General features: G+C 44.1%; 1 long non-coding RNA gene across 1 annotated transcript; it reads left to right on the top strand.

The window, feature by feature from the left end:
• Positions 1 to 12319: 12319 nt before the first annotated feature.
• LOC129205228 (uncharacterized) lies at positions 12320 to 15927 on the top strand. Its single transcript, XR_008576662.1, has 3 exons — positions 12320 to 12640; positions 12945 to 13166; positions 15661 to 15927. It is a non-coding gene; the product is annotated as an uncharacterized LOC129205228 (long non-coding RNA).
• Positions 15928 to 22668: the final 6741 nt, after the last annotated feature.

Genomic DNA, 22668 nt, shown 5'->3' with positions numbered 1-22668 from the left:
AGGTCATCTGCTTAGCTGATAAGGAGGAAGACATCAAGATTGCATCTTAACTTTAATGATGCTCTGAGAGTGTCCCACAAGAGCACATAAGGGAGTAGAAAGGGTAGTCTAGAGCTCGCTACTGTTATGGTAATGGCTGAAACTGCTTTGGAGAAAGAAGGGAAGAAGATACTTGCAAGGAGTATTTGTTTCCCTGCCCAAATGGAGGGGGAAGGAGACGTGCTGTCAAGTGGAATCCAGATGAGTATCTGTCCTGGGCTCATTTCTTCCAGTCATTTATTTGAAATGACTGAGAGTTCAGAGTAATTCTGCTAAATTGAAGAGATGGCCGAAAATCTAAATATGACATTCCGTGCAGGTGAACTGCAGAATACCTGAGTGCAAGAGAAACACACAGAGGTGGTTGTGTTACGTTCGCCTGGCGCTGTGGGTGTAGAGGTGGGGAATGGGATGCTGTGGGGAAAACAGGGGCGGTAAGCTGGGTGTCACATCCGATGGGAGCCTATGATGTAATATTTGTTGAAAGCCAAAAGAAAACACCTGTGAAATAATAGAGAGGTATTAAAAAACATAATATACGGGTGGTATGGGTAGTATTCACTCCATCCTACCTGGAACCGGGGAGGAGGGGAGTAGATTAATTTAATTTAGTTAAGGGCTTAAGAGAGATAACAAGCAGACGGGAGAGCTAGAAGAACCTTCATGGAAAATCAGAAGGAACTGGATATGTTGATTCTAGAAAAGAGACGATTGAGAAGGCACACTGGTCTTCCAGCATGAAAGGTTTGTTTATAAAGATATGAAGATCTGTGTTCTCCATGGCTGCTTTTCAGTAAGATAATCATCTTCATTAGATGCAATGAAGACCTGCTTTATTACAAAATGTCTTTAAATTATTTGTTAGAATTATTTTAAATTAAGTATAAATTACTTATTTAAGCTTCAAAATTATTTCACAGGGTGAAAGCCTGCATCAAGTTACAAAAGTCTTGCATTCTTCTTCACTGAAGGATTTTATAGTAAGATCTCAACGATGTTGACCAAGGCTTCCCTAATCCCATCTCATCACAGGAGTTTCACTGGATGATGGCTGGAAGTCCCATCCATACCCACATTTCTGTTACATTTATGGAGATTTTGTCTACAGAAATTCTATGCAAGAATACAAAGTAGCCTGTAGCAATAAAAATATTTTGATTAGAGGATCTAATCTTTTAGATCTCATTCAAAACTGAAGCTTTGCTTGCATGAGGACTGCAAGATTAGACTTTTTAAAAGGAGTTTTTCATACTCATGTTAAATATTCCTAGCAAACTACATAGGGGATATCACAAGAAAGTTGTGGTCATTCCTCTCATTAAATCAGCACCTGCTATTTTCATGGTCTAGCAAAGCTATTTAATCCTTGATGGGCTTTTTGTCCGTAAATCTTAACTCTTACTTAACTTAATCCCACAACTACAATGGCTTCCACTTTTTGCAAGAGCGGAAAAGATGCAGATGAGCGGACTTCGTGTTTCTGGGCAGCAAGACATACTCCATGTGCTTAGTCTGCTTTGCCTGTGGCCCAAAATTGATATCGAACATGCACAAATAGCAGGCTGTCTTACAAAAGGAGCAGTTAAAACGTCAGGTGACGATGGCAGAGTACCATCAAATACCAATAGTTGGCGGGGGGAAAGGAGAAGAGGTCTGCATCTGGTCCTTCAGTTCTGCCACATGTCCAGTTGGTGCAAATTAGTGATGTTGCTACTCAAGTGCACTCATTCTTCTAAGTGATTTTATTGAAGGATTCATCTATTTCTTTTGTTTTACTCCAGTGACTGAATGGCTCTTGATCTCAGCCCTTGGTGGTTCAGGTAGAATTTTCTGAAAGGCAAAAATAATCATCCTTCAAATAATCAACCAGTAAAAAAATGCATTTTACCTTCTAACAAAAATCTGACCCTGACACCGTTGTACTTCTAAGACCTGACTCAAAAACCCGCTGCTAAAATTGCAAGAAAAAAAGAGAGAAGGAAATCTTGGTTCTGCGGTTTGAGTTATGTTATTTCCTGACATGAGGCAATACGTTCATGTGTCATAAACATAAGTTCACAGAAAATTGCTTTGTGGAGAGCTGCTGACCCCACCAATGTGTTCAGAATAGAATAGAGATGTACAAGTGGTACCGGGATCCCATGGCCAGCGGAGTTTGAGGCTGGTAGGGCAAAAAGGCTTTGGGGATTTAGTAAAGTTAGAGTTGTCGCTGATCGGAGCCTGGAGACATTTGTTCAGCTGAGCGTTGGTGCTAATAGACAGTGGTGAGTGTTGGGCTGTTACTGCATCCTCAGCACCTTGCTGCAGAACAGATGCCATCTGCAATCTCCCTAAAAGTCTACTCTGTCCACAAAGAAATAGAGAAAGCACCTCAGGAGCGGTGCTGAGACATCCTCTTTTCCCAAGTGTGACCGGAAGAAATCACCAATTCCTGGGAACAGGAGAAGGTCAGGAGTGTTAATTGCCAAGGGAAGTGCTGATAGCCCTAAAGGAAACCTACAGCTTCAGGAGTGATTGGCACCACCTCAGTTTTCACACCTGGGTTAGACCTTCAATTCTAAACTACTCAGCCTAGATAATAGTAGATGGAGAGAAACCAGCATCTCCAGATGATGAAGGCTTCATCTCTCTCAGGCTGTGGCTTGACAATATGGGGCCATTGGGGTCGGAGTTGCTCAAGGAGCTCTTCCTTTTGGTTCTTTTTCTCCCAAGGAATTTGTTCCAGATCCCTGACTGCTGGGCAGCTGCTGGTTTGGGTGCTATCGTAAGTAAGTTTCTATCATCCAACTTGAGATCAGTGAGATTACAAAGGAAGAGAGACTCATTAAACAAGGAGTGGAATCCTGGGGATGCCCTGTGATCCAAGGGCATCATGAGTGGAGAAATTCCCTTTCTGAGAAACCCAAGAGCCCAGGGGAGACTTCCCTGTCTCTCCTCCTGGGAGGAGACTGCTTTTCTCCTGTGTCCCTCTCCACCTCTGTCAAAAGCTGGTGGGGTCCTGTACCTCATAAGATGTCCAGGAACTGCGTGGACACCATGGTTTTTTGTTTAAGGGTCTGTCTTGTTCCTATTCCCCCTTCTAAGTGAAGCCATTACAGATGTGTTTTCTTGCCTTCCTGTGCCCACCACAACTGTCTTCAGAAGCGGTGATACGTTAATTATTGTTCTGCGATTTGAAAGTCCACCTCCATGTCATTCAACCTTTCTTATAGTTTGTGACCCACTGTACGTGATCTCCCTCTTACCTCCTTTACGGTGCCTTCGTACCTGTAAGTTTAATTGAAAAAATAAAGTCAAGATCCTCAGGCAGCTGTGGGAGGTTGGGGCGTGGCGTTGCCCGCCTTGATGCTGTGGTGAGCTGCTCCTTGGATAAGTCTTAGGCCACCACTGTCAAGCCCCAGCACGGTACTTGGAGCCTTATCAGGCTTCTCAGGCTGCCTAACTGGCAGCAGGCAGGGGAGTTTCTGCAGCTGGGCTTCTCCTATCACTGAGTAACTGTCTCGAGCTAACGTAGGCCAAGAAAAGCAGATGGGTTCTTCCACCATTTCCCCACAGCCTCTTCAAGGACAGACAGCTATTGTCCGGCCAGTTTGCTAGCAACAGCGCTGCTCTTTCCTTCTCTGAAAAGTGTAAGGATGTTCAGAGACCGAGCGCCAAAGAGAGACCTGACCCAGAAAATACTCCAGCTGAGGTGGAGCCTGATCTTCTCCAGATGTGGCTGCTGGTGCCTGCTGATTGCTGGCTTTTGATGCCCATGCCCAGCCAGGTTTCTTGTCTCAAGAAGCAACGGTTTATGGTGAAACTTCAAAAACAGAACAACGAAAAACCCAAGCCCTCTTCTAGTCCCTTCCTCATGGAAGGAGCTGAGATGCTTCAGGCTGCCTGAGCGCCAGCAGGTCTCCGAGGATTCAGGCAGCACGAACTGCAGGCGGGATGCTCCAAGTGGGGCTGTTTCTGGAGGTTTCTGTCGTGCCCCTCGTCATCCGCCCCAGCAGCTACCAGGGTGGGTTAAATGTAGCGATCCGTATCTGCCATGTCCAGCCTTTCTGCTTGCATCAAACAATACCTTCACGCTTTGCAATGCTGCGGGTTTGTTTCTGTGCTAAACCCAAGAAAACTCAGTCCTCTGGGAGGGATGGTGGTGGTGCAGGATTTGGGGGATTTTATTCCAATGACCAGCTTCCGATTTAAGTAATTCTGTGAAGCTGCTGGGTAGGTACCAAGCGGTACCAGGGGACAAAAGGTCTTCATCTTGACTCATAACAACTTTACCGTAGTGGCATCTGCTGGCAAGGTTTGCAACTGCAGCGTTTTCAGTGAGAATACACGGGACAGCCGGGTATTAGCGCAGGCACTACAGACTGTGTTATCGACCTATTTAAAATGCCTTATCAAGGACATTTAAAGCTCCGAATGAGTAGGCTTGACCTTACAGCTGACCCTGGTTTGAGCCAGAGGTTGGATGAGGCGCTCCTCGGGTTCGTTCCAGCTGGGATTTCCCGGTAATCCACTTCACAAGTTTAATTCCTTTGCTTTATATATCACGGAATAAGCTCGCTGATTTTTATTTACTTATTTATTTTAAGGATTTGCTTTCCCTGGATCAATCAAGTCAGTCCTAGAACATCTCAGCCCTGCTGAAGCCGTCTTTCTTTGAGGTCTGGCCCAGAAGAGAAACAGCCGAACCACGTGAACGCGTTTCCCTAGTCAGGCCGGGAAATTTCAGTGTTTTTCACCGGGACGGTGTCAAAGGAAGCAATACGTCTTCAGAAAGGAGCAAAGCAAGCAAAAGGAAGTACCTGAAGAATACCAAGCACAACTCCAGCTGCGTGTGTAAGTGTTTCCCTGGCGCTCATCCATACACGTGCAGCCTCTGCGAGGTTAATTTAAGTCATTGATGCAGATGCGTAGAAGAGAGAGTGGATGTAATGCAAATCACTTCTGAATTGACGCTCAACGTCTGTGAAAGCCCGTCAAATACCACGCGGGTTTGGGGAATTGTATTTCACTACTTGAGACAGCTTATTTGAAATGCTGAAAGAAGTTACTTTTTAGAAAAAACATTCAGTGATTCAAACTAAACAAGCAAAACTCTCCTCAAGGCCCCCCACCAGAAAAGATAAAGAGGTCATATGAATTCACACGTCAAGGGAAAGAATGCAGTACGAGCTTTTTAAACACCAAAGGGATTCACTCTTCCGGAGGTAATGTAAAAAGATGCATTCAGTTAACACATCTCTTTGTATACAGTGTCAGTGGTAAAGGAGAAGCAGTTGTATAGGGAGCTTAAAAGTCCTCGTAGCTTGTTTTATCATATAATTCAAAGCACCGCCGTCTGGTGCTGATGTCTTTCAAAGACCCACATTGTATGGTTGGTTTCAAGCTGTGGATTTTATCTAAAATGGCATTACATGTATTATGCATAATTAAGAAATAAAAAAAAAATAAAATCTGAAAGATCTCTTTTTCCACTGGGAAAAATTTAACTTGGCATACTAGATCTGCACAGGTACTCTTTGAGTTCAGTGTTTCAGATTGGTATAGAAAATATATACATATACTTGATAATTATAGTAATGAAAGACTAAATTAGCTAGATGGGCCTACTGCTGTACTGCATAATAATTTGGCAAGTAAACGTATTGTTGGGGTATAAATAAAAGGCATCATAAAAATACTGTTTACCCTTGATCTGCAGAGTTGCAAGAGCCGTTCGTACCCGTAACTTACTCTTTACAGCAGGAAACGAGAGAGAAGCGATACAGCAAAGAGCTGATGAAGCTTCGAGAAAACGATTGTGCACAGTCTTGGTGCTCAATAAATGAAACTGTTTCCTGAAGGGCTGTGTTTGGCTTCGGAGCGGCACCAGCACAAACCCAGCACAACGCAGGCTATTTGAACGGAGCAGAATTTGATCCTGAGTGGTGCCTGAGGTTTTTACAGAGGGGACTCAATAGGAGTGATGCTCTGACACAGGGTATTACGCCTTGGGAATATCACAACGGGATCTGTTTTGGAACAGAATAACAAAAGGCATAAAGGAGCTTAACGTTGACCTAAACGATCCGATATATTATTTTAAAATAACTCTTGCCATACCGTCTGGGTGTTTGATTCCTGACAGCTTACTGAAACCTCATTTGGTTTTGACCGAAACCCTCACTGCATGGTGAACGCTTCAGCACTAACACGAAAAAATTAACGGGCTGTGGCAGCGCACAGGAAACGATGCGAGGCACAGAAACCACGCTGCTGAGACAGTGAGTTGTGTTTTCATCTGCCATAGCATGAAAAAAAAAAAAAAACAAACCCCGAACAAGCCCCCCGGCTGTTTTCTCCCCACCTTGCTCCTGAGGGCGAGCAAGAGCCGAATGAAGCTGGAAACGCCGCTGCAAACCATTGCACCGCGTCCCGAGCGCGGGCGTCTGCTTGGCACGGCCTCACGAACCCCCGCGAATTAATCTCCTTCCGAAAAGGGCCTGACTCCGCACTGTGTCTGGCTCCACCGGGAAACATAAACCGGTGCTTTACGTGAACTCTCACTGAGCCTGAATCGCAGTTTCCGTATTCGCCGTCTCTTCTGCTTTCAGTAGTAAAGTCCTTCTCGTTAATCGGGTCCGGCTCCATGCAGCCCAGCAGCCCGAGCGCGGGAGTCCTGGATGTATCGCCGCTGCCCATACGCACGTTAGCTGCGCGTTTGTTACGCGTCCAGCGTCCCGCACTCTGAACTTCATCCAACTTACTGAACTCGAAACAGAGATTTTTTTTTTTTTTTAAAATTTTATTTTATTTTTTCAAATTGCACAACGCTTAGGAGGGAAAAAAGCCCCGTCGCTGGGAAGGTCCTGCCCTGGTTGTTGGAACTGTAGGAATTTAAATACGTGCAATCGAAGTGCGTGCTGCTTATTTTGGAGGAGGGTAGGAAAGCAAGCAGCAAGTGACCATCTATCTACAGAGGACTACTGGCGTGCCTGCACCCAGAAAGTCTACAGGAACACCGCTATTTTCTGTTCCTTTTTTCTAAGGCAAGTACTGCAAGAGCTGATGCTGGTTTGCTGCACGTTTGTCTAGAAGTATCCACTGTAAATGGGATACAACGAAAACTGTTGGGCTTTAGGATTTAGCATAAAATGCTGTATCTTACCCCAAAATCAAAACCTGCACAACTTGCTCCACAGGTGTAACATTAAAAGGGATGCTACTGGCTTTTCATATATATAACTTCCAGCCTGTTAAAACTTTCCATTTTCTGAAGGCTACCAATACTTTTAAAATCTGTTATAAAGTATACATTTCAATAATAAAGGTTTAAATTATCATTCTGCCCCTCGGGTCCAAGGTTCAATCAGAACGATTCCCACATCTTTTGCCTAGCAACACAAAGATGGTCCACGGAAAAAATTCACTTTTGAACATTTCTGGAACTTTATACAATTTCACATTTTAAAATATTTCGAGTGAAGCTGAGGTCTGAAGTGATCTAGCTCAATTCCATACATGAAGCAGTGTGGTGGTGGTGGTGGGGGGCTGTCTGTTGGTAGTCTGAATTGGACCTAATCCTGAATATATAGATTATAGCTGAGGTTGAACTTGAATCAAAAGAAATGCCATTTCGATTCCCTCCTGTCCGAGTTGATCTTTGTACTCCTCGAAGCGTATTTCAATAACCCGCTTGTTATCTTCCTCCGAGTTACTGTACGCTATTATTGTTCTTATCTATACGTTCACTTGATTATGGGACTGCCTTCTGAGCCCGTCATCGCTGTCGCCGCTTCATTATGCGCGTAATTATTTCTCTGCAGGCTGCCAGACCTGCTAATGATGCTGCGTCGGCTGTTGCTGCCGCGAGAGGCGAGGGCTGCGCGCTCACTTCCGCGGAGCGTGGCTGAAGCTGGAGCGCGGCTGGTAAGAGCAATGTAGGTCAGAGCAGTCTCGGGGTTGCTTCGTGGGGGCATTAATGGTGCCGGGGCTGTTGGAATCGAGTTCACAACAACTTACTCCGTTAGGACCCTTGGAGTCTCCCGGGCTTTCGGAATAAGCATGTTCTTGTGCGTTTATGCTGTCGCTTTTGATTCGTGCATCACCTGCAGCTTCCGACGAGATCCGCTCCCTCGGGGTCCCCGAGGTTGGTGGTTTTATGAACTCTCTCCAGATTAAAATTCAGCTGCTTATTCAAAGTGCGAAGCTCAGAACTGGATGCTGTTTCCTGGTGAAAGAGCGTATCCAATTAGTTCCTCCAACATGCCGGCCAAAGCAGCCTTCCCAGCTTTCTGCGCTAGCTGGAAGCTGATGGTGAATCCAGCAAGCACAAAATCAATCTCTTCTGCGCTGCTCACTGTCTTTGTATAACGTGCCTATCGGCAGATAGCACTACGTCTCACGATGCTGAAATCACAGATAAAAATTGAAACCTTGTATTATCACAGATTGAAATTTCTTGTTAAACAGTAGAGAAATATTTCTGTGCTTCAGTTTAGTAAACTCACATTGCAGAAATGCAGTACGGTTAATAACACGTCAGCGCTGTGGCACAGCAAATGCCATCTTTGCTCTTGGAAGCCCCTATGCAGCATCGGGTACAGGTCACAAAACGCGCGAGGAAGAGACACAAAAGAAGCGTCAGATCGAGATTTTATGCTGCGAGTAATTTATTTCCCGTGAACGAGGGCGGGGAAGGGAGAAAAAACGGGGATGAGAAGTGCCTCAACCTTGAGATTTCTTTTGCGCAGCCTGTGTAAGACCAACGCCTAGAAAATCAGATCCAGTTTTACTGGGTAAAGCGGAGCGTAAGCTCAAGAACGACATCTTCCATCGGCCAGGAGGAGGTCACAGCTCGGTGCTGGGGAAGGCAGCACAACGCACTTGCACCGCCCCCCCCATGGTCTCTGCACTCCCTGTGTCACTACCCCGTTTTCTCTCACGAGACTGCCCAGGAAAGCCGCTCAGCTAAGGGGTAGCTCACCCAAAGGCGGTACACGGGGTGCCCTGGGGAACTAGGCACTACGTGAGAAAAGCTTTCCTGGTTCTCCACGTGGGTTCTCCACCGCGGTGTGGTGGCTGTCACCCCCATCTGCCATCCGAGAAGGGGGGGGCACTCACAGGCTCCTGGCTTTGGAATTGAGTTCAGGGGTGCACCGGGAGCCCAGTGTGGGGAGGGTACCCTGGGCTATGCCTCAGCGGCCGCCGGGTCAATGTTTCATATATGAGATATAGGCAAAGTCTAGCAAATTGATGGAAAATATATTTACTTCCCCCCCCCCCCAGGAAAAGACAGGGCTGGAGGCTTTACAGGCCATTTATCTCAGGGATAATTGGCATGCTAATAACGATGTGTTTAGCGCACACCTAGCTGAGAGGTCAGAGCCTACGCTGAATGCTTTGCTTTCTCCTAGTTTAATTGCAGCACCTCAACCCAGAAACCACACGTTCACAGAGCATGCTCCAACGTGCAAGAGAGGTAGTGGTAAATGGTCCTTTGCGTTATCCTCTCCGGTTTTGTCTGTGAGGTTGCCGCGGAGGCGCGCTGCTTAGGATTTTTGCTGAGAAAAGCATAATTTACCTTGAATTCTCACAGTACTGCATGGTAGTCTGTCAGAGAGGGCGGCTAATGGAGCAAACCCATTCTCCCAGCCCTGAAGTTCACGGGTTGGCTGCGTACACACGCGTGGGAAGGGCTGTTTCAGCTGGTTTTTAATGAGGAGAGCGAGCTGAAGACCGAAGGGAGCCCACTTACACGCTCCTCTGCCAACCCGCTGCTTCGCGTGGCCCGCAGGCTATTGCGCAGCCTTGGGCTTGGACTACTTGAAGCCCATCTCTTGTCCCCAGATACATATTTTAAAGGAGAAAACAGTGTGGCTGCTTTAACGCTGAGAAATACCCTTTAGGTAATAATATGATCGTAACATTGGCACCAGGCAGCCTTCTCAACTCAAGCCAGCGCTGCAGTCATCAGCTTGTTAGATGTGCACGGCAAATAAATCCTGATTTGCAGGTGGCACATGAAAAAACAGGCTTGCCAAGTATCATTCCCCTGAGTATCTGCCTCTCTGTCTCAAGTTGTGCTTGAGATGGCTTTCAGATGGCTTCCTCAGAGAAGAGAAAAGAGAAATACATGTGTTGAGAAGGTGGTGGGTGCAGGGTTCAAAAAGCACATCACAAAGTCATCTAATTCTGGTTCACATAAATGGTAACTTCTGCAGTCACTGAATTGTGTATTTTTATCCAGTCCTAGACGTTTCCCTGCAATTGTTAATAATAAAAGCTCTTTGTGTGGAGAGCTGGAGTGGCCACTGAAGCTGTAACAGACTGAATTTGCTGCTACAATTTCAACAAACAAAATTTAGAGGAAACTTTGTGTAAGCACAAGATAAAAATAATTTATCAAGCTAGTGAATCAAAGCTTTTTTTTTTTTTTTTTTTGGTCAGAACAATTCCTGGGGTTGTCAAGATACTGGGACAAGTAAACTGTGGCGTAAGAATGGTTCTTCTTTCTTCTGCCTCCCTGAAAGATTTTTCAAAGGGGCCTCAGGAAGCACAGGAGAGGAAGAGCTGGCTGCGGCAGTGGGCAGACGCCTGCCCAGCTGGGTCCCGACATCCTCCCCCGTGCCCAGCGAGTCCCCAGCTCAGAGCCAACGGTTTGGGGTTGCAGACCGCTCCCCTCGGTCTAGCGAAAGCCCCGCAACAACCTGATCGTGCGGAGCCCTCAGGTTTGGTTGGGCTGAGAGCTGTGGAGGGGTCTTGGTGGTTGCTGCTCGCTACCCGACGCCCTTTTGGGAAGGAGCGCCGCGATGTGCTCACGCAGACGGGATGGCCGAGAGTGCTCCGCGTCGCCCATCGCCTTTCGGAGGGCTTCAGTAGAGAGGGCACAGCCGAGAGGAGCGACTTTGGATGAAGGCAAGGGAAGAAACCAGGATAACTTCTGTGTGCTTTTTCCTTCACACTCTGTGGGCTGTTCACCCCTGAAATAAGCCCCCAGCCTGCAGCAGCCGCTGTCCGCAGGGAGCCAGGCACCGGGGCCGGACTTCAGCGTCAGCACGTGAAGGAGACGGGCGAGGGGGCTGTCGGTATCCGGCTCAGTGAGAAGCATGCACAGACGTCAGCAGCTGAAGTGCGTACTCCAAAGGTCCGCGAAATCATAGTAACGCCAGCGAGGCGTGGAGTAGTCTTGGTGTCCTATCGGATGTGGTTAATGCTCCCGTGTTTCTTGTCAGCACGACGGGCAGGACTTGCGCTTCCATCAGTTTAGGTGAAGCTCTTGTTCTAGTTCCCATAAAAAGATTCTTCCTTAATGTTCCGTGTGTTTGTTAATTTTACCCCTAATATTTTCAACGTATTATTTTGTTCTGTATCATATATACCAGAGAGCAAATACACAGACTACTCCAGAGTACTACAAGAGTACTACAGCTGTGCATAAACTAGCTGTATTTTTTTGCAAAGGATGTATAATTCACTGCAGAATTTCTCCCGTCTGCCTTGTCCCATTTCCCCCCCCCATCCGTATGATCCTGCAGTAAACCAACACCTGAGACCATAACAGGCAGCTCACCATGATCCTGGTGTCAGTGGTTTCTTTGAGAAAGTCTCTAAAAATGGTATTTCTACTGAGCGGTAACAGCTTGCATTAAAAAATAAAAAATCTCTTCTAACTTGTGGAGCTTCCAGGCCCCAAACGGATGGTCCGAAATCAAAGCCCCTCGATACTTTAGGTGCAGGAAACAAGTCTGTGCGTTTGTGGTGTCGCTGCAGTAACGCTGCTCCGGGAACAGCACAGCGCTGCCGCTTCCCTCCCGCCAATGTCCCCCGCTGCGCCCAGCAGCCGCGCGCTTACACCCCGAGGATGGAATTTAGTTAGCAAACATGGTTGTGAGGGTTTGTCTTCCTCCCCACGTAAAGCTACACCGATCCAGAGCACAACATCAAAGCTCAGCTCTAGTGTAGATGTTAGGCAGGATTGGCTGCTCCGCAATGGGACAAAGAGGTGGGAAGAAATGTGCAGAAAAGTAATGAAAGAAAGAAAACTGCTTAAAAATTAAAAGCTTGAAGTGTTTTTCTCTTTCTTTCCTTTCCTTCATTTTTTCTTTTTTCCTTTCTTTCCTTTCCTTCCTTTTTTCTTTTTCCCTTTCTTTCCTTTCCTTCATTTTTCCTTTCTTTCCTTTCCTTCCTTTTTCCTTTTTTCCTTTCTTTCCTTTCCTTCCTTTTTCCTTTTTTCCTTTCTTTTTCCCTTTTTTCCTTTCTTTCCTCCTTTCTTTTTCCCCTTTTCCCTTCTCTTTTCCTTTGTTCTTTTCTCCCTTCCTCTCCTTCCCTCCTCTCCTTCCCTTCCTTCCCTTCCCTCCTTTTATTCCCTCCTTCCATTCCCTCCTCCTCTGGTTTATTTTACGCTTGCGCTGCGGCACGTTCTGAACCCGGGTGAGCTCAGGAGGGCCGGCTGTGACGAGCAGGACTCTGAGGCGCGTCCGTCTCTCGGAAGGGCCCCGGTGAGGGCAGCTGCTGGCGATCAGACCACACCGTACAACGCTCTTCCTGGCCGAGGAGCGAAACAGCGAGGCCCCAGACACGTCGCTTCTGGGAACGCTGCTTGCAGGCGAATTTTTTACACGTTGTATGTGCCGAAGCTATAAACTAGATTTTAAGTTGAAAGTACTTGCGGAATAAAAGAATTGCAGAGAAAGCTCATAGCTGGCTTTACCAATTTTTTTTTTAAATTATAAAATTTCTGAAGTGTTTATATTACATATATATGATGTGTTTCTATATTACAAACACCATAATTATAGATTAATTATATTTTGCATAATCGCATAGTTATTAATTCTATATTAATGATATATTGAGCAATGTGTAACATATAGCCTATATAATTATGTAAATTTGTGTTTATAAATTTCTTACGTATTTATAAACAGTTTCTTACAGGTTTATGAGCACTGAATCTCTGATTTGCTCCGCATCGTTTGTTAACTATTGAGCTGAAGACGACTTCTCCCCAGTGTATGACATAGTTCCTCCCTGGCTCTTCCGGAGCCGTGACACCGTGTCTATTTGCACAGACAGGAAAAGCAGCGTTGCGAAGCCGAAAGAGAACAGCATGGTGCACGCACCAGCTCTACCGCGCTCATAACAGCAAGGTGAAAGAAATAGGATAAAGAGGCGTAAGTCTCTAGGGACTAGCAGGGCGCTCATTTTGCAAAGGGAAGTCGGTGGCAATCGCTGGTGCTGATTTATTCACAACCGGGGACCAGAAGCTGGGCTCCCTTTTTTAAGTGCTAACGTTACCGCTCCGGGGAGGAAAGGAAGGTTCAGACACGTACAGTTATGAACAAAGCAACCGAATAAATACGAAGGGGCCAAACAAATTAGTATGTCACTTTTTTTTTTCTTTTTTTTTTTGGGGTGGGGGGGTCTTCTAAGAGGTTGTAGACAGTAACTGGGGGATAGACTGGGGTGCGGGGAGGGTCTCGGCGCTTTGAAAAGTGGAAATTCGCCTCTCCCCGCAACGGAAACGTGCTGCACTTGAGAAGGCTCAAGAAGCAGTTGGCAGCTGCGCGCAGGAAGAGAAAATCATCTCGTCTTGACCTTGAAAGCAAAACTTGATTTCAAGTGAACACTAGAGCAGCAGCGTGATTGGCGAAGTCTACGGTTTGGGTGACCTATACAGTTTCTTCACTGGTGTGTAAATACGTAGGTAAGAAAGCGTTTAGAGAAAGGCCCTTCCCTGAGGTTTTCTTTTGAAGCAACACGAGAAGCCGCCCCAGATTTTGTGCATTTATGAAGCAGACATTTTTGGAGCGAGGGCTGCAGGGGGAAGGTGGGACGGCACGCGTGGGTGGTTCAATAGCTGTCTACAAACCAGCGTTAGTGGCCTGAACGTTGCAAGGTGTTTCCGGACACCTCGAATAGGAAAGTTTTTGCCACCCCACCTCATGTGAGCCACCGCGACTACTGAAAGATATCTTTTTATGTCAGCTCACACTGTTTTATCCTCTTTGGCTTGCACAGAAAAAAAAATCTCTTTACTGCAAACTCAAAAATGCTTTAGAAACCCCAGCTTTGAAGGAAAGCTTGAGGATGCAGTGACGATCTCCTGATTTCTGTTTAGCCTTGCTGGAGACCTTATCTGCTTCAGCCTGCAAAAGCACCCCCGGCTTTTTTGGCCATCAGTAGCTGCTCCGTGACTCCATCCGGGTTTTATTTTTTTCTCCCTCGCTCGGGGGAAAGCCCAGGGGTGCCTCAGTGCTACAGTGGCAGGCGAACGCGGGGCGGATGCCGCACGTCCACGGAGCCCAAACTCAGCTACTCCAGGAAATCACTGTGCAGCCAGCCGTCCTGCGCCACCGCGGCTTCAGCAAAAGGCTGGCGCAATGTCGGCAAAGGTTGTAACTGGGGGAAACGTCCTCCGGGTCATATTTTTATATATAGCAGACAGAAAAGGAATGGAGAAGTAAGAAAGCGAATCGGGTATTTTTTAGATTGCGGTGTGTTTTTCAGACTCGATTCCCCAATCGCCTTTGCACTGCGAGGTTCTCCTGCCATGTGTGTAAGACGAGTAACACCGAAGCTTTACGGGAATAACCTCTGCGTCGCACAACAGCAGCTTCACCTTAGAGAAAGAGATTAAAACCGAAAATGAGTGCGGCACAGCCCTGTTTAATGCACTGCTAAGATCTGCGGGTTTGTGCACCACCGTGGCTCTGGCCATCTCAGTGGGAGAGATCCGGCCGGGCCAGGTCAGCCCGAGTGATTTTTGAAGGGAAAGCATGCTTTAGAAGTAAATAGAGTGAGTCATGCTGCCTGTTGGCATAAACACAAAGCACGTAGGAGCACGAAGCGTCTTTGTTTTTGTGCACGGGAGGGTGTTTTCAGGTCAGGTTATCACTGAGGTGCATTTCTGGCCAAGCGAAATAACAGCTTGTTCTGGCAGCGAGAGCGTTCTGCCTGGCAGGGGGGAAGCAATTGCATGCAGTTCAATATCAGGTACCCGTGCCTTTGGTTTTTTTGTACTTAACAACAATGAATCTTAAACCAGAATCCCGCCACCCACTGCCCACGAAAATTCCAGATGCATTGTGCGCACAGCAGTCTAATTCTGGCCTTAAAAACCTCGTCAAATCTCTCTGGGATTCGTCAGCCCTGCACAGGCTGGGAAAAATATGTGTGAGCCGCCTGAATTGCCCTACCGGGACTCTGAGCCAAGGTACCGACGTCTGCGGCAAGGCTAGCTTTCCCTGAGAACAAAATGTAGTTTCCTTTTGTGCATGTGTGGTTAAGTAGCAATGAACAAATAAACATTCTGTGGGAATTGGTCATAACAGAAATACTTTTTTTTTTTTTTTTAAAAAAAATGTCTGAGTCACTCATTTCAGAACCCTGACCCATTTATTGCCAGGGAATGCCTGCAACTGCTATCAGAAACTTGAAAATTACAGATGTAACCATGGCGGGAACGGATGACTATTGCATTAACAGCCAGGAATGATTCTGCGTTTAGAATTTAGCATAAGAAAGAAGTGTCTGAAAACTGGCAGCCTGCCTAGTGCCAGAATTAATTATGAATTCGGGTTTTAGTATAGTTTAGGCTAGAAACCATCCTAATTATCCTTTCTCCTTTAATTAAATGAGAAGTCTGACAGTAGCCTCTGCTTCCCATAACTCGTGTTTTGGGCTCAGCTTGTCCCGCCTTGCAAATGGGAGAACTGGAGAGAAATGGGGGAGAGAGACAAAGAGAAGACTCCGAAGTATGCAACTATTTTTGCCTCTCATCTGTCTCCAGGTACTGCCTCGCTGAAACTTTTCACGTACATGTTGTATTTCATCACTTCTGTTCTAGCTGTTAGCTGCTCACCGCTTAACCAAGAATTTGGAGATGAATTTGTTGTTGTGTTATAAATGGTCCACATATACAGCGATGGCCATAGTAGAGATATATAGAGTTTAAATGTAGGGAAGGGAGCTAATAAAGATTTGTGGAAGTGAAATGTATATGCAAATTCGGCCCTGAAGGGTTCTAATACATTTAGTGAAATTGCTTCTAATGAAACTAACTTTATGCGGGTATTTTTGTAACAAGAATTTTAAAAGTCGAGCAATGAAAAATGCCTAGGAAGGATCACGTGTACACACTGAAGCTCTGCTCTAGTACTTATTACTGATACTCCTGAAGGTGCATGACTTGATGCATGTATGCTAGTTTGGTTTTTAGAAATCTTTTCTGAAGAAAGAATGTCACATCCAAATTGGGTTTTTTGGGGGGTTTTTTGTTTGTTTGTTTTTGTTTTGTTTTTGTTTCTTGCCAGCATTTCTGTTTAAACCCTCCATCTTCACAAAACAGAGTGGAAAATTAAGTACATGTATGTATTTGAACACGTTAGTAGAAATACAGCTGTTGAAGTTCAAAGAGTTAATTAACATTTAAATTACTGTATTTTAAAAAAATATAAACAGGACTAGTTGAGCAGGTTTAATCAGAGAAGAAGTCAAATTAATTGAGAGTAGATATGCAGCAATACCAGCTTCTAAAGCCAAGGTATGTGAGCTCATCTTTTGCGAGATGCATCAAGCTGTTCTTCATTTATTGCTTCTGGTTTGGGCCTGCATGTTTCAGCAATTAGATTTTTTTTTCTGGAATGCAAAGATGAGAGGTGTGAGGACAGCAGCAGCAGCACCACACACAAGAAACTGAATATGAGCGCCATGTTAAATAAAATAATTTCTTCGGTGCCTGTACTCCGGTAAGAAATTTATCATCTTTTCTGCATATCCCTTTACTAGAAATATACGTTACTAATGTATTTGCCCAATTTTACCCAAATATTTCCTCCCAGAAGTACAGCGCTTTCCCTTTTTTAATTCAATTAAAATCATTACAGTGAATTTTTAATACAATTTTGAAAACTGGCCATGGGTGCAACATTCCACCTTGATGCTGGCCTGACCCAGCCTGCAGCCTCGCTGCCGACCCCGTGCCCGGCTGAGCACCAGCAGCTCCACCGCTTGTTCACCCCGGCCCAGCAGCGCGTGGCCCTCTCCATCCTGTATTGCAAAGCCTCTTAAATACTAGTTTCAGCTGCTGCAGGGAGTTGGGCATATTGCCAGCCGCAGGCTTAAAAATCATGAATTGGTTCAAAAAGTAAGGCTGGAGAGCTAACGTTTTTGTTCACTCTTTATACATATACATACATATGTATGTTTTAGATATATACACACACACGCAGAGGTATACATGTGTACTTGTTTGGGTTATGACTTCAAAGCCTTTGAGTTCTGTCTGTTTTGCATTCGCCAAGGAGTTTGTTTGTTTTTTCCCCAGGTACCAGAGCGCCGTCATGGTCTAGGGATGTAACATTTTTAATGGGCTATAAATGGGGATTGAGGCCAAATTCCTCCCTTCATCCAGGGCAGGTTGTCACACGGGAATGAGGGGAAGGTATGTTCTGTCTCTCCCATCCTGCGGAGATCCCAGACGGCTGCGGCGTCAGCTGAAGTCGCTCTTTGCTCTGTAACCTCTTTCTGAAGACTAGAGGATACCGGTTCAAAAGCCAGAAGCCTTCTGCGAAACTGCTTGTGAGTCAGAAGGTGCGTGGGATGCAAGAGTGGCCCTTTGAATTTTAAATTCATAAAGTTTTCTATCTTTCTCTAGTACTAAAACCACTTTCTGTTTAAACAATTACAATTCTTTAATGCATATGCCTCTGACACATCTTACAAATACTTGGAAATACTGTAGTCTGTGTTTTCCATAAGCATTCAGAAAATTGACTGTTTCAAGGGCTTACTGCTGGAGTAATTTAACAGTCGTGCTGCAAAAATGGGAAGGTAAGCGGCCCAGCAGAAGATACAGTAGCCAAAACTCTTATCTCAATACCCATTGCTTAGAGAATTGCATCAACTTCCCCTAGTCAATAATGAGCCTTATTTATAAATTCACACACAATACAGAAAGGAAGCTCATTGCACTATTGTGAACATCAAAGTTTCAATGTGTTTTTTTTCTCCTTCTCCTGTTCAGAGAACTGAAGCCAGTTTGCATGTATCTGTATCCCTCTCCTTATTGCTGAGCCCAGCACGGTTGATAGCCTTGGGCATTTTTTTAAAGCTGTTTCTAAAGATAAACATTTTGCAAAAATTCCCAGAATGCAAGTGCTCAACTTTATTTACCCACTGCCATACTGTCTGTTCGCAGGCTGTTCCTTTGTAGGGGGTTTTAGGTTCCAATTTGATGTATCATAAATTAATATCTATTGAGAAACTTCTTCTATGGTTAAGGGTGGAATCCCTGCCTTACTGAGGTCTGTGCAGACAAAACCTCTATTGATTTACTTCAACAAAATTCAGAGGTTAATCCCAAATCTCCTGCTCCTTTTTTAAGAACCATACTATCACTGAAAAAATATGAATAATATTATATACAGTAACCAAAACAATCCCCAAAGTGCATGAGCTCATTCACATTCTTTAATCTTCTAAAAGTGGATTGTCCTTAGCTTTTCAACAGCAGTTTGAGAAGCAGAGAGGAGATGGTTTTTTGCAAGTGACCAGAATTCTGCCCATCTTTCTCCCAAGTTACATTTTGTGATCTAAAATAGACAACGTATGTGTTCATCACCATCTGCTTGGCTACAGCAGGTAGCTGCTCAGCCGCATGTGTTGTGAAGACAGCTGCCAGCTAGGAGATTCCTTCTTCTCATGCAAACGGTAGAGGTCTTTTCACTAGACAGGCTAGGATGCTTTGATCATATATAATACTAGAGAGAGGGAGAAAGAGAGAGAAAGCATACAGTGTGTGTATATATATACACACGTATATATAGTATATATGTATAGTACACATATATATAAATACATGGGAGTTTTAATAGACTATAAACCCCCCACCTTACTCTGAGTCCTATGGGTGTTTTCTTCCACAGAAGCAAAAGGCTAATCAGGAGAGGAAATAGAAGCTGATTACCCCACCCACTGCTGAAGCCTCTGCTAAAGCCATTTATCACAACGTTTCTCAACCTTCTTGGGTTGGCAGCTTCATAGGCGGACTCGTTTTTGCAACCTTTTTTACAGCACCTATAAAAAATAGTGGTAAAGTAACCCCAAAGTATCAGTAATACTTGCCTTAAGCACAGAGATGGCTAGGTATGGCATGGATACATGGGAGTGCCCTGGACAAGCTAGGCTGTTAGATCAAGCTGTGGGACTGAAAAAGATCGACTTTGACCAGAAACGTTTTAAGAATTCCAGAGCTAAACAATTTTAGAGGTGTTCACGGTCAGCTCTTACTACTGCAGTATGTTAAAGCTGTATTTCCTGAATATTGGAAGTATTTGTGTGCTTGCTGTGTAAATGGTTTGGTAACTTTAAAGTGGGTTTAATTCTGTGAAAGATGGGTACTGGTATCAGAATTGTCTTTTTTTAATATTTATATTTTAAAAAAATCAAAATCTGCATCTTATTACATTAAAAGAGATAAGCAGATGGACAGAAACAGTGTAAAAATGAATGTAAGAACTTTATTTGCCTGGTCAATGAAAGTTTCGTGAATTTTTTGGTCTTTAAACTCTATTGGAATGAGAACACTTCTGAGATTGGACTTATTTTGCTTGTCAGCTACAAACATTTTCATGGAAAATGAAAAATAGGAAGGGAAAAAAATGCAAGATCGACATCGGTTATGTAAACATTATAATGTAACAATGAAAAATAAAGGTCAAAGGGTTCATAGTAAAATTTCATGTTTCAGGAAGTGTTTACAGATCATTAATTAAAGACTACAGTTTGGATATAACCTGAATTTAGTTCCATAGACTTGACTTATCTGAGGGCTTTACTGTGACACCTGAGTTTTCATATGGCAGTTAGTAAGCATACTGTTATGAATCTCCAGATGTATTAGTTTACATATCAGCACAGACAGTAATACTAGTAATTCACAATATCACAGGCAGCAACAACCTGGTTAATAACAATCTGGGGGACTCAGATGGTGACCAGCTCTGAGCTGTAAGTCTTGGGATATTGAGTCTAGTTAGTATGCTGAAATTTTAAAAAATGTCTTTTATTAAATTAAAGATAACTTAGTATCTTGGGACACTAAATTCAGTGCCTCCAGTCTTAGAGGCGTTCATCATTTGAAGAGAAGTCCTCTGTAAAGCCAACCTGTTCTACCAAGGCCAGTCAGTATAACTGAACTTCCTGGAATTACTTAAGTACATAACCCCTTAGGAATAAGCATAGCCTATAGCGCCCTTCCTAGCTGTTCATTAGAGCTATGTGAGACTTCAGTCCTGCAGACAATTTCAAGAGAGAGACAATCTCTCTACTTTGAGAGCGCTCAGATTTTACAGAAGTAGGTAATATTATTCATATTAGATTTCTACACAACCAACTATTTTATATTTTCTCTTAAGCACTTTTTACTGCTAACTGCATGTCTTGAGGAGACTTGGGATTTGTAAAGCAATTTTTCCTGGCCCTTTCTGGAGGAGAGTAAAATAATCCCATTTGGGTTATCAGTATTGTTTTCCACTGTTCTCCTGAGCCTTGGCACAATTAACACCCACTGCCCAGTGCTTTTTTGAATGGCTTCTTCCCAGACTCCTGCCCCTCTTTCTACCTGCAGCTGGAAGAGTATTTCAGGGAGAGGAATCAGAGGAAGGAAAGGCAGCAGGCAGCTTTGGTGGGACCAGCTCCAGCACCAGCAACTTCCCAGAGCCTTCTTACGCTCCTTACTGAAATCAGAAGGAGAACTGAGGCTTGAATTGTGAAGGATCAACATCTTGCGGGGACACGGTTGTTGTAGTGTTCTCAGGTACATGGGATATTGTAGTGCTTAACAGTTATCAATGAAATGAAAGCCTGGAGAATTCTTTCCTCAGTTTTACATTGTGAGATTGAGATGCTTTATGTGTAGATTGGCAAATTTCTCTGCTTCCGAGTCCTTTATACAGACACTGAAAAGCTAACTTGCAGCAGTGCACAGGTAATACCATTCTGATGGCGATGGCCTGACTGGTTTTCACATTTATTCCATTTAATAGTTGACCTGGGATGGTCCCATAAATATTTCCAAAATAATCTCTCAAATGTGTACCAACCATCAACATGTTCAGTGGCAGAATTGCAATAAACAGTTCTTAATGGCCCAATAGCTTTCTAATCCATGTTCAATAAACAACCCCAAAACCAAACCATTGCTCTGAAGGCATGTTTATTCTCTAAATGAGATTACAACTGAAAACCTTCATATTTAAACATATTAATTGTAGGCCTCTGTTGCCAACAGAATGAAGCAGGCTCATTTCAAGCATTAGTTCCTGTAATTAAGACATCTACTGAAAACAGTTCCTAACATTGTAATTGTAAACTGTGCAATAATAATAAAGCAAAAATCTGAGCTGGAACTAAAAACATTAATTATCTGAAGCCAGAAATGAAGCTTCAGTTGTGTTCTTTCATACAGTAAGTTATAAAATGTCTTTCAGATAAAAGCTGATTGCCTTAACACAACTAAAGAACAAATTTATTCTGACATTTATTTAAACTTGTGCTTAAACATGACTCTGGTTTGACTGAGTAACTTTTAATCTCATTTAGATGCTTCTTATTGCATTGTGTAATGAAAAATATAATGAATGCATAAGAAAATACGACCTAACCTATTTGTTATATAAAAAGGAGGGGATACAAATTTATAAAAACTGCTTGGGAAAATTAAAAACTTCAAGGCCAAACGAGGCAGAATACATATTAAAATGTATTTTTTTTTAAATAATTCACATATGAAGGCCCATTTCCTGCATTCATTTAAGTAAAAAGCTTGCTCTTTAATTCAAACATTATAGTTAAAAACTTTAAACAAACAAAACAAAACCCTTCATGAATTTGTGAGCAAATAAGTAACAGTAAATCTCAGACAAGTTAAGCCCATGGTTATCATAGGCCCTACTTAGGTCCGTTTGGTTTTGGCTGTGGTTTTTGGGTTATTTTTGGTTTGTGTTGTTGTTACTGGGGTTTTGTTGTTGTTGTTGTTGTTTTAAAATCTGAGATTTTTGCTGTGTCTGTGTGGTATTACCAGTCTTCTATATTGGAAAATGGTGGTTTTGTCCTTCAGGAGTTTTCCTTGATTTGGGAAGCCTTATTAGGCCAGAATATGACTTGTCAGCCTGCGTCTGTGTTTAGTTTGGGAGGTCCATACGGATTGTACAGCCACCGTATTTCATGCTTAAAGGACTCAATCGTTTTTAAGATCCAAACACTTGAAACACAACTTACTTTACACTCAAACTCACTACGCATGCCGACTGGTTAACTTTTTCACAACCTGTTCTTCTTCTGCCTGCTGAAGTATTGCTTAGCCTTCCTCATTTCACCATCTGCCAGGAACTTGAACGGCCTCTCTGGAAAAGTTGCCTCAAAACCACACACTGCCGCTCTTTTGCCCTTTTTTAATTTTTCTTTTGCAGGGAGAGAGGGTGTTTTTAACCACATTTCAGCCTCTTTGGGAGCACGGGCAGTTGTTCAGTCAGCGTAGGAGCACTCGTGGTCTCAGGCGGTGTTTGAGGCGGAGATCAGAGCGCTCCGTACACAAAAACCCCGGTTTTGTTTACCGCCTGGCGGCGCGGCCTGTGTGGCGCAGGCGGC

This window comes from Grus americana, chromosome 3 (genome assembly GCF_028858705.1).
Source record: "Grus americana isolate bGruAme1 chromosome 3, bGruAme1.mat, whole genome shotgun sequence".
Lineage (NCBI taxonomy): Eukaryota > Metazoa > Chordata > Aves > Gruiformes > Gruidae > Grus > Grus americana.
The sequence above is the reverse complement of the archived record's forward strand: the minus strand, read 5'-3'. Positions and strand labels throughout refer to the sequence as shown.